The sequence below is a fragment of the Peromyscus californicus genome, unplaced genomic scaffold (genome assembly GCF_007827085.1).
Source record: "Peromyscus californicus insignis strain IS unplaced genomic scaffold, ASM782708v3 Scaffold_7__1_contigs__length_154581171, whole genome shotgun sequence".
NCBI classification, from domain to species: domain Eukaryota; kingdom Metazoa; phylum Chordata; class Mammalia; order Rodentia; family Cricetidae; genus Peromyscus; species Peromyscus californicus.
Window position 1 is genome coordinate 9,603,769 of NW_026294595.1, and position 13,803 is coordinate 9,617,571.

The 13,803-nt window shown below is 44.9% G+C and overlaps 1 non-coding gene across 1 annotated transcript; it reads right to left on the reverse strand.

Moving 5' to 3' along the window:
• Positions 1-2,558: 2,558 nt before the first annotated feature.
• Positions 2,559-2,695, reverse strand: LOC128102748 (small nucleolar RNA SNORA2/SNORA34 family). Its single transcript, XR_008215512.1, has one exon. It is a non-coding gene; the product is annotated as a small nucleolar RNA SNORA2/SNORA34 family (small nucleolar RNA).
• Positions 2,696-13,803: the final 11,108 nt, after the last annotated feature.

Below are 13,803 nucleotides of genomic sequence, written 5' to 3' on the forward strand. Positions count from 1 at the left end.
GCAAGCTAGACTATCACAATGGGCAAGCTCTGAGTTCAAGAAAGACCCTGCCTCAATATATAAAATGGTGGACTAGAGAGAGAGCCCAGAGGTTCAGAGCACTGGCTACTATTCTAAAGGGTCCACATTTCGTTCCCAGCACCCACATGGCCCCATACAAACTGTCTGTAATACTAGTTCCACTTATATGCATTCAGGCAAAAAGCTAATACACTGGATCAGTGGTTAAGAGCACTGGCTTTTCTTCCAGAGGTCCTGGGTTGGATTCCCAGCAACCACATGGAGGCTCACACCTGTCTGTAACTCCACCTCCAGTGGAATCCAACACTCACATAAACATACACGCAGGCAAAATAACAATTCACATAAAAATAATAAACCGCCGGGCGGTGGTGGCGCACGCCTTTAATCCCAGCACTCGGGAGGCAGAGACAGGCAGATCTCTGCGAGTTCGAAGCCAGCCTGGTCTACAGGGCGAGATCCAGGAAAGGCGCAAAGCTACACAGAGAAACCCTGTCTCGAAAAACAAAACAAAACAAAAATAATAATAATAATAATAATAAACCATTCAAACCAAAGCTAATACACTTAAAAAAACTTTTTTAGTATATGGTGGAGAATGATGATTGAGGAAGACACTCAATGTCAGTCTCTGGCATCCACATACATGCAAAACAAAACAAAAAGGCAAAAAGAAAAATGTCGTTTGGAGATGTAGCCCAATGGTGCTGTGCTTGACGCTACACAGGCCCTGGGTGTAGTACCAGGTGGCACACACACACACACACACACACACACACACACACACACACACAGGCAGACCTGAGTTCTTGGTCTACAGAGTGAGTTCCAGGACAGCCAAGACTACACAGAGAAACAAAAACAAAAAAGTAGGCTGGAGCCAAGCCATGTCCTATAAACTAGGTAAGCATTCCAGAGTCAAAGAGAAATGGGAGTGTAGGGGTGGGTTTCTTTAGCCAGCCCCTTTTCCCTCCAGGGAGGCTATTGAAGGCTTGAGGAGGGGATGGGACTGTTTAGATTATTTTGGGAGGTAGGGCTATGGTGGAGTTGGCAGAATACCTGCCTAGCATACACAAAGCCCTGGTTTGATCTCCTGCAGTGCAAACACCAGTGGATATGACGTTGCATACTTGTCATTCAAGCACTCAGATGTTGTGTGATAATTTGATTGTGTTCTGACAAAGCTGGCTAGGAGTCAGAGGGTGGGGCTGGCCACTAGCTGACCATAGACGTTTGGAGGACTGTCGAGAGAGGAGACAGGAAGTGGTAAGGCAGGATAGATAGAGAGGGGATCTTGGCCCATTTGGGTGGATGAACAGAAGTAGGAAGTGTCTGACGGCTGCTCCCTGCTTCTCTGATCTTTCAGGTTCTTACCCTGATATTTGACTCCCCATTTTTTTTATTGTTAAAGATTAATTAGATTAATGATTCATCTGGCACCCAACTTTGGGGCATAAATTCACGAAATAGCCACTTGCCTATGACTTTGCAGCCACCGGCATCTGCTAGAGGGGCACGAGGGAGCGTCACATGCTGGAGTCACTGCGCCCCTGGCTTTTCCTTTTTTTCCCCAAGCCCTCTGAGTAAATCGGGATTTTCTGATTGCAGCCTCTTTACAGAAATCTCCACAAGCCCCAAATGGCACAGGCACCTGGACTCCACATGGCAGCAGAGTTAGTCCCTCAGCACAGGTCAGCTCTGCCTTCAGGCAGCTCTGGGCTCTCACTTCCACTTGTCATCAGGTGCCACTTTCACACATTCCCCTGTGTCTGCCTTTCAGATGGCTGGCTCTTTTGGCTCCTTTTCCTCATGGGTTGTGGGCTTCCCCTGGACCCACTCCTCAGGCAGCTGTCCTCAGCCAGGTTGTGCACAGCTTGTGTTATTCATCCAGACATGCTAGGCAGGAACAACCAGCCTTACACTTCACTGTCATCATCATCAGATTTGGTGAGACAACTTGGATTTTTTGTTTTGTGTTTTCTCAAGATAGGGTTTCTCTGTACTTTTTTTTTTTTTTTTTTTGGTTTTTCGAGACAGGGTTTCTCTGTGTAGCTTTGTGCCTTTCCTGGAACTCACTTGGTAATCCAGGCTGGCCTCGAACTCACAGAGATCCGCCTGGCTCTGCCTCCCGAGTGCTGGGATTAAAGGCGTGCGCCACCACCGCCCGGCAAAGCACATTTTTTTTTGTTTGTTTGGTTTTTTGTTTTTCGAGACAGGGTTTCTCTGTGTACCTTTGCACCTTTTCCTGGAACTCACTTGGTAGCCCAGGCTGGCCTCGAACTCACAGAGATCCGCCTGGCTCTGCCTCCCGAGTGCTGGGCTTAAAGGCATGCGCCACCACCGCCCGGCTTCTTCTCTGTATTTTTGGAGCCTGTCCTGGAACTCACTCTGTAGACCAGGCTGGACTCAAACTCATAGAGATCCTTCTGCCTCCGACTCTCAAGTGCTGGGATTAATGGCATGAGCCATCACCGCCTGGCCAACTTGGAATTCTTTTTTTTTTTTCTTCTTTTTTTTTTTTCTTCTTTTTCTAGCCAGTTTGTTTCTTTCTAATGAATTGACCATTAGATTTCCAAATTTCTGAAATGGCCAACAGACCATAGAGAGACATTTCTTTAGGCTCCTGCTTGAAACCAACAGTTCCAGCAAACTGTTGGCCTTGATTCAGGGCCAACAACTTGGAATTCTTAAAGGGGAGAATTAGTTAATTAAAAAAAAAAAAACAAGAGAGAGAGAGAGTTTTTTCCCACATTAAAGAACAGGAAATACTATTATGATGGAGGGACTTATGTCTCTGTATGATTCCACAATGGATGGCTTAAAAATGGAACAATTAAATGAAGGAATAAGTAACTTAGCTAGAATTTACACAATGTCAACTATAAACATTATTGGTTTGGCAATTCTTGTTTTATCCCTAAAAAAGTTGGTTGATATCACTTCCAAGATACAGGCCTTAGAAAAGATTACTAAAGAAAATAATGCAATTTTGATTAGTAAGTTATAAACCTTAGAAAAAATTATTAAAACAGATAATAGGGATGTTCAGACAAAGACAGAGGATTTTTTTTTTTTTTTTTTTTTTTTTTGGTTTTTCAAGACAGGGTTTCTCTGTGTAGCTTTGTGCCTTTCCTGGAACTCGCTTTGGAGACCAGGCTGGCCTCGAACTCACAGAGATCCACCTGCCTCTGCCTCCCGAGTGCTGGGATTAAAGGCGTGCGCCGCCGCCGCCGCCGCCGCCGCCGCCGCCGCCGCCGCCGCCGCCGCCGCCGCCGCCGCCGCCGCCGCCGCCGCCGCCGCCGCCGCCGCCGCCGCCGCCGCCGCCGCCGCCGCCGCCGCCGCCGCCGCCCCCCCCAACCACCCGGCAAGACAGAGGAATTTATGGAGAACCAGCCTCACCATTACCTTATAAAATTAGAGAGGAACAGCCCAAAGTTAGCAAAAAAAATCAACCTTAATTTATCCAATCCCCTTAAAGGAACAACAGCTAAATGACAGGTATCCCCAAGGCTGTGTAAGAGCTCACAGGATTCCTGTGGAAATGCTAGATTTGAGGAGATTTAAGGAAGTGATAGTCTTGTTTGTTTGTTTGTTTGTTTGTTCGAGACAGGGTTTCTCTGTGTAGCTTTGTGCCCTTCCTAGAACTCACTCTGTAGACCAGGCTGGCCTCGAACTCACAGAGATCCACCTGCCTCTGCCAACCAAGTGCTAGGATTAAAGGCGTGTGCCACCACCGCCCAGCTATAGTCTTATATGGTATGTATTCACCTTTGGTGAGGCAGATGTTAAATTCATGGTCAACTAGTAACAGAATTATACCATAAGACTGGGAAGACTTGGTTACAGTAGTATTGGAGCCTGGTCCTCAGTTACAGTGGAGGATCTGGTGAAAAGATGAGGCTAGGACCATTGGACAATGAAGTAGGGTTAGAGGTATTGAAATTTCCTAAGACCAACTTCTTGGAGAGGGCAGTTATGCTGATGTACAAAGACAGTCTATATATGATGACCACACCTTGGCTCTATGCCATACAGCAGCTTTGAATGCTTGGGACAGAGTTGAAGTCAAGTCGGAAAGAGAACTGAATCATTTACTAAAGTTATACCTTCACTGATTTTTTTTTTTTTTTACAAAGATTGACTTCCACTGTAAATAGGATGATATCAGATCCAGAACTTAGACAAATATTAATTGAATCTTTGGCTTTTGAAAATGCCAATTCATTTGCAACTTTTAAAGGCAAGATCACCACCCGTAGATGAATGGATTAGAAAACTAATGTATAAGACTAACAAATGTTTTTCATTTGATCAGATATAATCTGCCAAAAAGGAAATTACCCAAAGTTAGGGTTGGGGCAGAGTTTTGTGTTTGTCTTTCCAGGATGAAGGCATCTAGCTAAGGAATCTGAAGACATTTGAACAAATGAGACATCTGAAGAAACAGGACAAATCATCCAGAGAAAATGTCCCCCCAAAAAGTAGTTTGGCCTAATGGTATATCACATTTCCAACAGGATAAAATTTCATAAATCTTCCCAAATGCTTGTTTCTGCTGTTCTCTACAGACATATAAAGCAAATGGTCTTTTTGTATTCCCAGTTCAATTAAAAATTAAAGCTGGCTTTGGAGTTGGAGCATGGCTCTCTGCTTCTCTAAACCCAAGCATGCTTGTTAAAAGAAAATCCAAAATCTGTGTCTCATGTCAGTAAAGCCATCTGATATGGGACAGAAGAAAAACCAAAATTAAGAGACTATTCTATTGCCACTAATCTCATAATTCTTGGTTTTATTTTGATTATTATTATTATTTTTTCAAGACAGGGTTTATCTGTGTAGCTTTGTCACCTTTCCTGGATCTCACTCTGTAGACCAGGCTGGCCTCGAATTCACAGAGATCCACCTGCCTCTGCCTCCCGAGTGCTGGGATTAAACGCATGTGCCACCACCGCCCAGCTTATTTTGATTCTTTAAAGCTTTTCTTAAGGCATAATTATCTCAAAATCTATAAAATTAATATATATATTAATCTTTTTGTCATGATATTAATGGTCATATAGAGTACTAATTATAGAAAAAGGCTTCATTAAGGCCAGTGGTGGTGGCTCATGCCTTTAATCCCAGCACTTGGGAGGCAGAGGCAGGTGGATCTCTGTGAGTTCAAGGCTAGCCTGGTCTACAGAGTGAGTTCCAGGATAGGCTCCAAAGCTACACAGAGAAATCCTGTCTGGAAACAAAACAAAACAAAAGAAAGGAAGGAAGGAAGGAAGGAAGGAAGGAAGGAAGGAAGGAAGGAAGGAAGGAAGAAAGAAAGAAAGAAAGAAAGAAAGAAAGAAAGAAAGATCTTTATCTAGCTTCCTGTACATGATTTCGGGTTTGAGTCTCTATCAGGTAGCTGGGAATTAAGTTTTTGTAATCTGGATGTACATAAAAAATTATAGTCCTTTAAACTCTTTGAGAACTGCTGCATATGACATTTAAAATGTTAAAGTTTTCTGCAGTGGACCATGACAATGATAGTTCCACCTTGGTTGTGGTCATGCACAACCACCTGACAAACACCGCCTGAAGATCGGCTTTGGACTACAAACTACTCAGGGCAATTTCAAGGTGGCCGGCTGAGATGGTCCAGCCTCACAGACTACTCTAGCCAGTACTTGAGACAAGCCCTGCACTTTCCCATCACACGGAGACTGGATAACAAATGATACAGCTAGCTCTCTCAGGACTTGACAATTATCCAATTTTTTTTTCAGGGTCCCCTAAAGATGCTGTTTCCCCTAGACATCAGGAAGTAATTTTAACAACATGACACCCACATTTCCAAGAGGTGGTATGGGGAATTTTTGGTTGTTCAGTGGGTTATGGATAATTTTTTTATCCATGGGGAGTTGGTTACAAGTTCTTATTGATAATGGTCAGGAACAAAGGAGATTAGATTCACGGATCTTGTTCTGAAAAGAAAAAGGGGAGTTATAGAAATTATAGGATAAAGGGTAGATTATTGAATCTACTTTTAACCAAAAAAGCAACTGCTAGTCTTAAATATTTTACATTAGCATGGATTTTTGTATATTGATACAAATGTGAGGTTATTTTTGCTATGCTGTATATATGTTTCTACTCTTGTTTAAGATATTTTTGTATATTGATACAAATTTAAGGTTATTTTTCTTAGAACATATAGTACATACGTTTCTACTCTTGTTTAAGATATTGTAGCTATACAGCTCATTTAACAGTATAATGTAAATTTCTAGTCTTTGGAAGCTATTATTACAGACTATTTGGGATAATAAATGCAGGTTAGTAGTGAGTCACCTATTATAATCAAACTTGTAATCATGTTAGATATGTTTTCAAGGTCAAATAGATATATTTTATTTTTTTTATTTATTTATTTATTTATTTTTGGTTTTTCAAGACAGGGTTTCTCTGTGTAGCTTTGCGCCTTTCCTGGAACTCGCTTTGGAGACCAGGCTGGCTTCGAACTCACAGAGATCCACCTGGCTCTGCCTCCCGAGTGCTGGGATTAAAGGCATGCGCCACCACCGCCCGGCAAAATATATTTTAGATAGACAGGTGGTCTTCAAACACTTCAGAGATCTATGGAATATGGCATTTAAGATGTTTTAATAAGCTAAGGTTTTTTTTTTTGTTGTTTTTTGTTTTTTATGACAGTGAGACATGTCTGCTCCTGGCAGCACCAATCTACTTCAGAGAAGATGATGGGCATCAAAGAACCTCCATATGGAGTTTACATTCTTTGTGGCAAAAGTTAGCCACTGGTCAAGAAGCTGCCCTTGCCTCAACTGCTGACAGAATTCTTTCCAAATTGGACAAGCAGGACACAAAACAAAGGACTTCAGAACTTTGCCAAGACAAGGCAGGACAGCCATTCAAAAATCCTACTTCACAGAAAAGTCTGTCAGATTTTCTAGACCTATAGGCTGAAGATGGATGCCCCAGTGTTACAGAGGAACCTTGGGTGACTGTCCAGGCAGTCAGCTGTTTCTGTCATTTCTTAGTTTTGGAAGTTGTTTTCACTGCACTTCCTGTTTACTCAGGTAATATTATATCTTTCTCAGGTCTCTGATGGAGTTGAAGACTAGATAGTTAAAGTTTTCCTTGTTACCAAATTCAGAAAAGAAACTCACAAAAGAGCTGTAAAGTGTACAGGGCTAAGAGACATAAAAAGATAGTTTTGGAGGCTGGAGAGACGGCTCAGAGGTTAAGAGCACCGACTGCTCTTCCAGAGGTCCTGAGTTCAATTCCCAGCACCCACATGGTGGCTCACAACCATCTGTAATGAGATCTGGCACCCTCTTCTGTGTACGTAATAAATAAATCTTAAAAAAAAAAGATAGTTTTGGATTGGTCATACAAGTTAGGATAGAAAGTGAATTAAGTATATTAAAGTATAATACTTTGGACCCACCAAGATAGGATAGATAGGGGCTGGAGAGATGGCTCAGTGGTTAAGAGCACCCACCGACTGCTCTTCTAGAGGTCCAAAGGTCCTGAGTTCAATTCCCAGCAACCACATGGTGGCTCACAACCACTTGTAGTGAGATCTGGTGCCCTCTTCTGGCCTGCAGGGACACATGCAGGCAGAATACTGTATACATAATAAATAAAAATAAAAAAAAAAAAAAAAGATAGGATAGATAATGGAGTATTTTCTCTGAATTTGTTAAATGCAAATGGACTAGACATTGTTAATGTGATTCTTGCCTGTATATATTTGTATATAGTTATTGTACTTATTGTGTATAGTTTTACTATGTTACTTAAAACCTTTGCTTTTTATTTAGACACGAAGGGGGAAATGTGTGATACTTTGATTGTGTTCTAACAAATAAAGCTTGCTTGGAGTCAGACGGTGGAGCTAGCCATTAACTGACCATAAGGTTTGGAAGACTGGAAGAGGAGACAGGAGGTGGAAAGGTGAAGCTAAGAGAGGATCTTGGCCCTTTTGGATGGAGGAACAGTAGACGTAGGAAGTGACTGGCAGCTGCTGCTCCCTGCTTCTCTGATCTTTCAGGTTCTTACCCCAATATTTGACTCTTGACTTTCTATTGTTAAAGATTAATTAGATTAATGCTTCACTCAGAGGTAGAAGTTCAGGGTAATCCTAAGTCGTGCATGAGATACTGTCTAGAAAAAGAAAGGAAAAGAAGGGGAAATTGCAAGGGCAGAGAGTGGATACAAAGGAACAGGAAATGAATGGGATCGAAATGCATGATGTGAAAAACATAAAGAATAAATAAAAAGGAAATTTAATTAAAAAAAAAAAGAGGGCTGGAGACATAACTCAGCAGTTGAGAGCACTGGCTGCTCTTCCAGAGGACCCGAGTTTGATTCTCAGCACCCACATGGCAGCTCACAACTGTCTGTAACTCCAGATCCATGGTACCCGACACCCTCATGCAGATATACATGGAGGCAAAACACCAATGCACATAAATAATAAAGAAAAAAAGAAAGGAAGGAAGAAAGAAGGAAAGAAAAAAAGGAAAAGAAAAAAATCCCTTTTTTAGAGGAACCCACAAACAGGTATGACTCCATACTGAAAATGACGGTACAAAGCCCTGGGGAGACTGAGGTAGGTTATTCTGAAGTCACTTACCAGCTATATATAAACTAAGACTTTGTCTCAAAAACTAAAAAAAAACCCAGCAAAACAAAAACCAGAATATAGCTAGGCAGTAGTGGCACACACCGTTAACCCCACTTCTTGGGAGGCAGAGGCAGGCAGATCTCTGTGAGTTGGAAGCCAGGGCTATGTAAAGAAACCTTGTTTCAAAAGTAATAATGGGCTGGAGAGATGGTGCAGCTATTAAGAGCATTGGCTGTTCTTCCAGGGGACCCGGGGTTTAATTCCCATCACCCATAGGGTAACTCACAACCATCCAAACTCCCATCCTAGGAGGTCCTATAGCCCTCTTCTGACATCCTTGGGCACCAGGTACACACATGGTACACATGTGTATATGCAGGCAAAAAATTCATATACATAAAATCGAGGAAAACCCCCAGGTGTTGGGGGGAGTTCCAAGGGGGAATCCCAAGCCTTGAGCTGTTTTTTCTGAGAAGGTCTCTCACTGGGACTGGGGACTTGCAGATTAGGGTAGGCTGACTGGCAGAGCCCCAGGGATTCCCTGTCTCCAGCTCCCCAGCACTGGGGTTACAACCCTTTTCTCTACTGTTTTTGGTTTTAGGTTTGTTTGTGTATGAGAGTGTTTGTGCATATTCATGTGGATACTCACTGAGGCCAGAAGAGGGCATCAGATCCCCTGGTGCTGGAGTTACAGGCTTTTATGAGCCACCTGACTTGGGTGCTAGGGACCAAACTCTGGTTCCCTGAAAAAGCAGCCAGCACTAAACCACTGGGCCATCTTTCCAGTCCCTAAAATAATTGCTTAATAAACTCCAGCCCTTTCATACTAACTAGTCCTGAAATTACTTTTCAAGACTCCAGGGCCAGGGCTGAGCTGAAAAGTGAAGAGCAGTGGCTGTTCTTTCAGAGGACCCGAGTTGATTCCCAGCACCTAGATAGTGGCTCACAACAATCTGAAACTCCAGTTTCAGAGGATCGGATGCCCTCCCTCTTTTGGCCTCCAAGGGGACTGTACAGACATACATGCAGGCCAAACACTCATTCACATAAAATAATAAGTTCCAAAAAGAAATGGCCCAAGTTGGGCATGATGGCACATGCTTTTTAATCCCAACACTCAGGAAGTAGAGGCAGGTCTACATATCCTTATCCTGGTCTACACAGTGAGTTCCAGACTAGCCAGAGATATATAGTGAGACTGTCTCAAAAACAAAAGGCTGGAGAGCTTGCTTAGTGGTTAGGCACATTGGCTGCTTTTCCAGAGCACCCGTGTTTAATTCCTAGCAACTACATGGCAGCTCACAACTGTCTGTAACTCCAGTTTCAGGGGGACTGGACACCCTCACACAGATACGCATGCAGACAAAACACCAATGCCACATTAAAAAAAAAAAGTACTGGTTGTTATTCCTAAGGACTGGGTTCAATCCCACCAAATGGGCAGCTCAAAACCTCCTGTAAGTCCAGTTCCAGGAAACCCAATGTCCTCTCAAGTTCTCAAGATGAACAAAAACGTATTAGAAACAAACAACATTCGGAATGTTAGAGGAGTGCTGGCCTAGCTCGAAGTTTTGGGTTCCATGTCTAGAACCCATAAACTGGGTACTCATTTGTCATCCCATCAGTCCCGACGGTAGTTCTTTTCAGGTACTTGGTGAGACCTGAACAGAAGTCTCAGCGAAGAACTCCTCAGGCTGCCAGGCCTGAACTTCCTTCGCGGCCACTTCACGTCCAAACTTAAGCCATCAATTAGAAACAACACAGACTCAGCATTGTGTTGCTTCAAAGAGCGTTTACTGAGCTCTGCCATGCCCAGGTCCAGCTGCTTTACAGCTAGAAAACACCTCACATACTACCTCAGGTACTCCCATTTTTCAGATGACAAAACTGAGTCCCAGAAGGATGTGCCTTTGGGATCCTGCCCCTCACTTAAGGTCTGAGTCTCAACCAAATAACTTTCCCCTCTTATCCCCTGCAGTAGAGAGTCGGGGGGCCCCAGCCTGCCAGCCAGGGCGTCGGCCTCCATCCTCTCTGAAGCTCCGAGGGAGACAATAGCGGGGTCGCGGGCGGAGGCGAGGGCCCGAGTGCCCCCCTGCCCGCAGCCCTTTGTCTTCCCGCCTGCCCCCTCGCGCGCCCCGGGAGGCTGGGAGGCGCCTCTCGCAGGCTTCCTCCTCCCATTCTTGTGCTAATTGGGTGTCAAGCTGAGATCAGTGAGAAAGAAATCCGCCCTGGCTCGGGTTAAACTGCCGCCAATGACGAGGGCTGAGCCCAGAATATGATTAGGCCAGGAGGAAGCCGTGGCCCCGCCCGGGGGAGGGGTGGCTTTGCTTTCAGGCCCCTTTGAAAGTCACTGGGTCGCCTCCCGCCCTCGCCACAGCCGCCTCTATGGGCCTCTGGAAGGTATTTAACCTTCTTCCTAGGAATTGAAAGCGATAGCCACACTGGCCTGGGCAGCCACTTGCCTGTTCCGAGCGCTGCTGGACCTCCAAGGATGCAGGAGGCTGGCCCCTTCCAGCAGCGCCCGGTGCAACACGGGTGTGTGTGTGTGTGTGTGTGTGTGTGTGTGTCCGGTGCAACACGGGGTGTGTGTGTGTGTGTACCCTTGGCTCTGTGCAGAAGGCTAGCCCCTTCCAGTGTGTGTGTGTGTGTGTGTGTGTGTGTGTGTGTGTGTGTGTGTGTGTGTGTGTACCCTCGGCTCTGTGGTGGTTGGAGAGGCTTTCCCAGTCCCATCCGTGGGATGAGGATAAAATTGAACCTGTTCAGTGCTTGGTGGCCATTAACAAGTCTATATGAGAGTGGTTGACCTCCAAGGGAGCTCCAGTCTCTGGAGACATGAAGTGCCATCAGGAAGGGTTCACTGCTCACACCTTTCAGCACGAACCCCTTTTCTCAACCATGCAGCTCTATTGCCCTTTCTGGGTTTTATTTGTAAGATTTGTTTTTATTATGTGTATTTTTTTTTTTTTTTTTTGGTTTTTCGAGACAGGGTTTCTCTGTGTAGTTTTGCGCCTTTCCTGGAACTCGCTTTGGAGACCAGGCTGGCCTCAAACTCACAGAGATCCACCTGGCTCTGTCTCCCGAGTGCTGGGATTAAAGGCGTGGGCCACCACCGCTCAGCTATGTGTATGTTTTTGTGTATGTGCATGTGAGTGCAATGCCTGCAGGGTCCAGAAGAGGGCATCAGATACCTTGGAACTGGAGTTACAGGCAGTTTTGAGACACCGGATGCTGGTGCTGGGAATTGAACTCATGTCCTCTGCAAGAGCAATAATGTATTCTTTTTTTTTTTTTTTTTTTTGGTTTTTCGAGACAGGGTTTCTCTGTGTAGCTTTGGAGCCTGTCCTGGAACTCACTTGGTAGCCCAGGCTGGCCTCGAACTCACAGAGATCCGCCTGGCTCTGCCTCCCGAGTGCTGGGATTAAAGGCGTGCGCCACCACCGCCCGGCACAATAATGTATTCTTAATTGATGAGCTGCCCCTCTACAAGAGCAATAATGTATTCTTAATTGATGAGCTGCCTCTCTAGATCATTATATTTCAACCACTATGATAGCATCTATCTCTTACCCTTGAAATATAATCCTACTTAAAAAGAGATTTATCTCTATTTTATGTATACGAGTGTGTTGCCTGCATGTATGTGTACTGTACATGGGTGCTGAGAACCCAGGGTCCTCTGCAAGAGCAGCAAGTTCTTTTTAGCCACTGAACCATCTTTCCAGTCCCATCCCCCACTTTTTTGGAGGGAGGGGGTCAAGACCGGGTTTCTCTGTGTAACAGCCCAGGCTGTCCTGGAACTCTTTTTTTAGACCACACTGGCCTTGAACTCACAGAGATCTGCCTGCCTCTGCCTCCGGAGTGAGTGCTAGGATTGAAGGTGTGGGCCACCGCCACCCGGCCCCTTCTCCCACCTTTCAGTGTGTCACTATGGAGACCTGACTGGCCTGAAACTCACTATGTAGACCAGGTTGGCTTGAACTCACAGAGATCCCCCTGCCTCTGCTTCCAAACATTGGAATCAAGGTGTGCAGAATTGTGCCCAGCTGGTCTGTTTTTCTGTAGGTCTTGATCTAGTCTGCCTAGAATGCTTCCTTGAAAGGCCTCCTATTGCCAAGCTGTGGTGGCACAGGCCTCATCTTCTCAGCTAAGGAGAGCACTTCAAAACAAAACAGGTCAGTGTACCTCTGTCCCGGGCACACCTCATTCACATCCAGCAGCTGCCACTACTGTACTCCATGAAGGTGGATCTTGATCCCAGGGTAGCTTTGGAACAGATGAACAAATGAACAGACATGCTCTGCACCTGTAAAGTACTTGATAAATGTGAGGAACTGCCCAATACTCAGTAGCTATTGCTAGTTAATTTTACAAGTATGTGTTGAGCAACTATAGTGTGTATGGAGGGCTCACACAGCATGGGCCTGGGATAACCAGATGCAGGTCCAAAAGTGGCCAGGCCCTCTAGGAGGGGTTGGGAGGAGTCTACTGTGGAAGTGGGAAGGAAACAGGCTTTGTCTGTGATGTTTTGTTTGATTACATAATTTATTATCTACTCTGTGTGTGTGTGTGTGTGTGTGTGTGTGTGTGTGTGTGTAGGATGGGCAACCTACAGAGTCAATTCTTTCTACCATGTGGGTACTGCAGATCAAACCAAGGCTGTCAAGCTTGGCAGCAGGCATTTTTACCTGCTGATCCATCTCACCTGTCAGTTTTATTTATTTTTTTGAGACAGAGTCTCATTGTGTACCCCCGGCTCTCTCTTTGTAGACCAGGCTGGCCTTGGACTCACAGAGATCCACCTGAGTGCTTGGATTAAAGGCCTTCATCACCATGCCCAGCTATTTTTATTTTTGTGTTTTGCCTACACGTATGTATGTATGTGCATGCACTATGTGTATGCATTGTCCAAGGGGGCCAGAAGGTGTGGGATCTCTTGGAACTGGAGCTGGGAACTGAACCCAGGTACATTGTTTCATTTGGTTTTGAGACAGAGTTTCACTCTGTAGCCTGGCCTGGCCTGGTGTGGTGTCATGGAGATCTCACCACAGCCTTCTCAGTGATGGTGTTACAGGAATGCGCCATCTTTAGGCCTGTCCTGGAACTCATTCTGTAGACCAGGCTGGCCTCGAACTCACAGAGATCCACCTGCCTCTGCCTCTTGA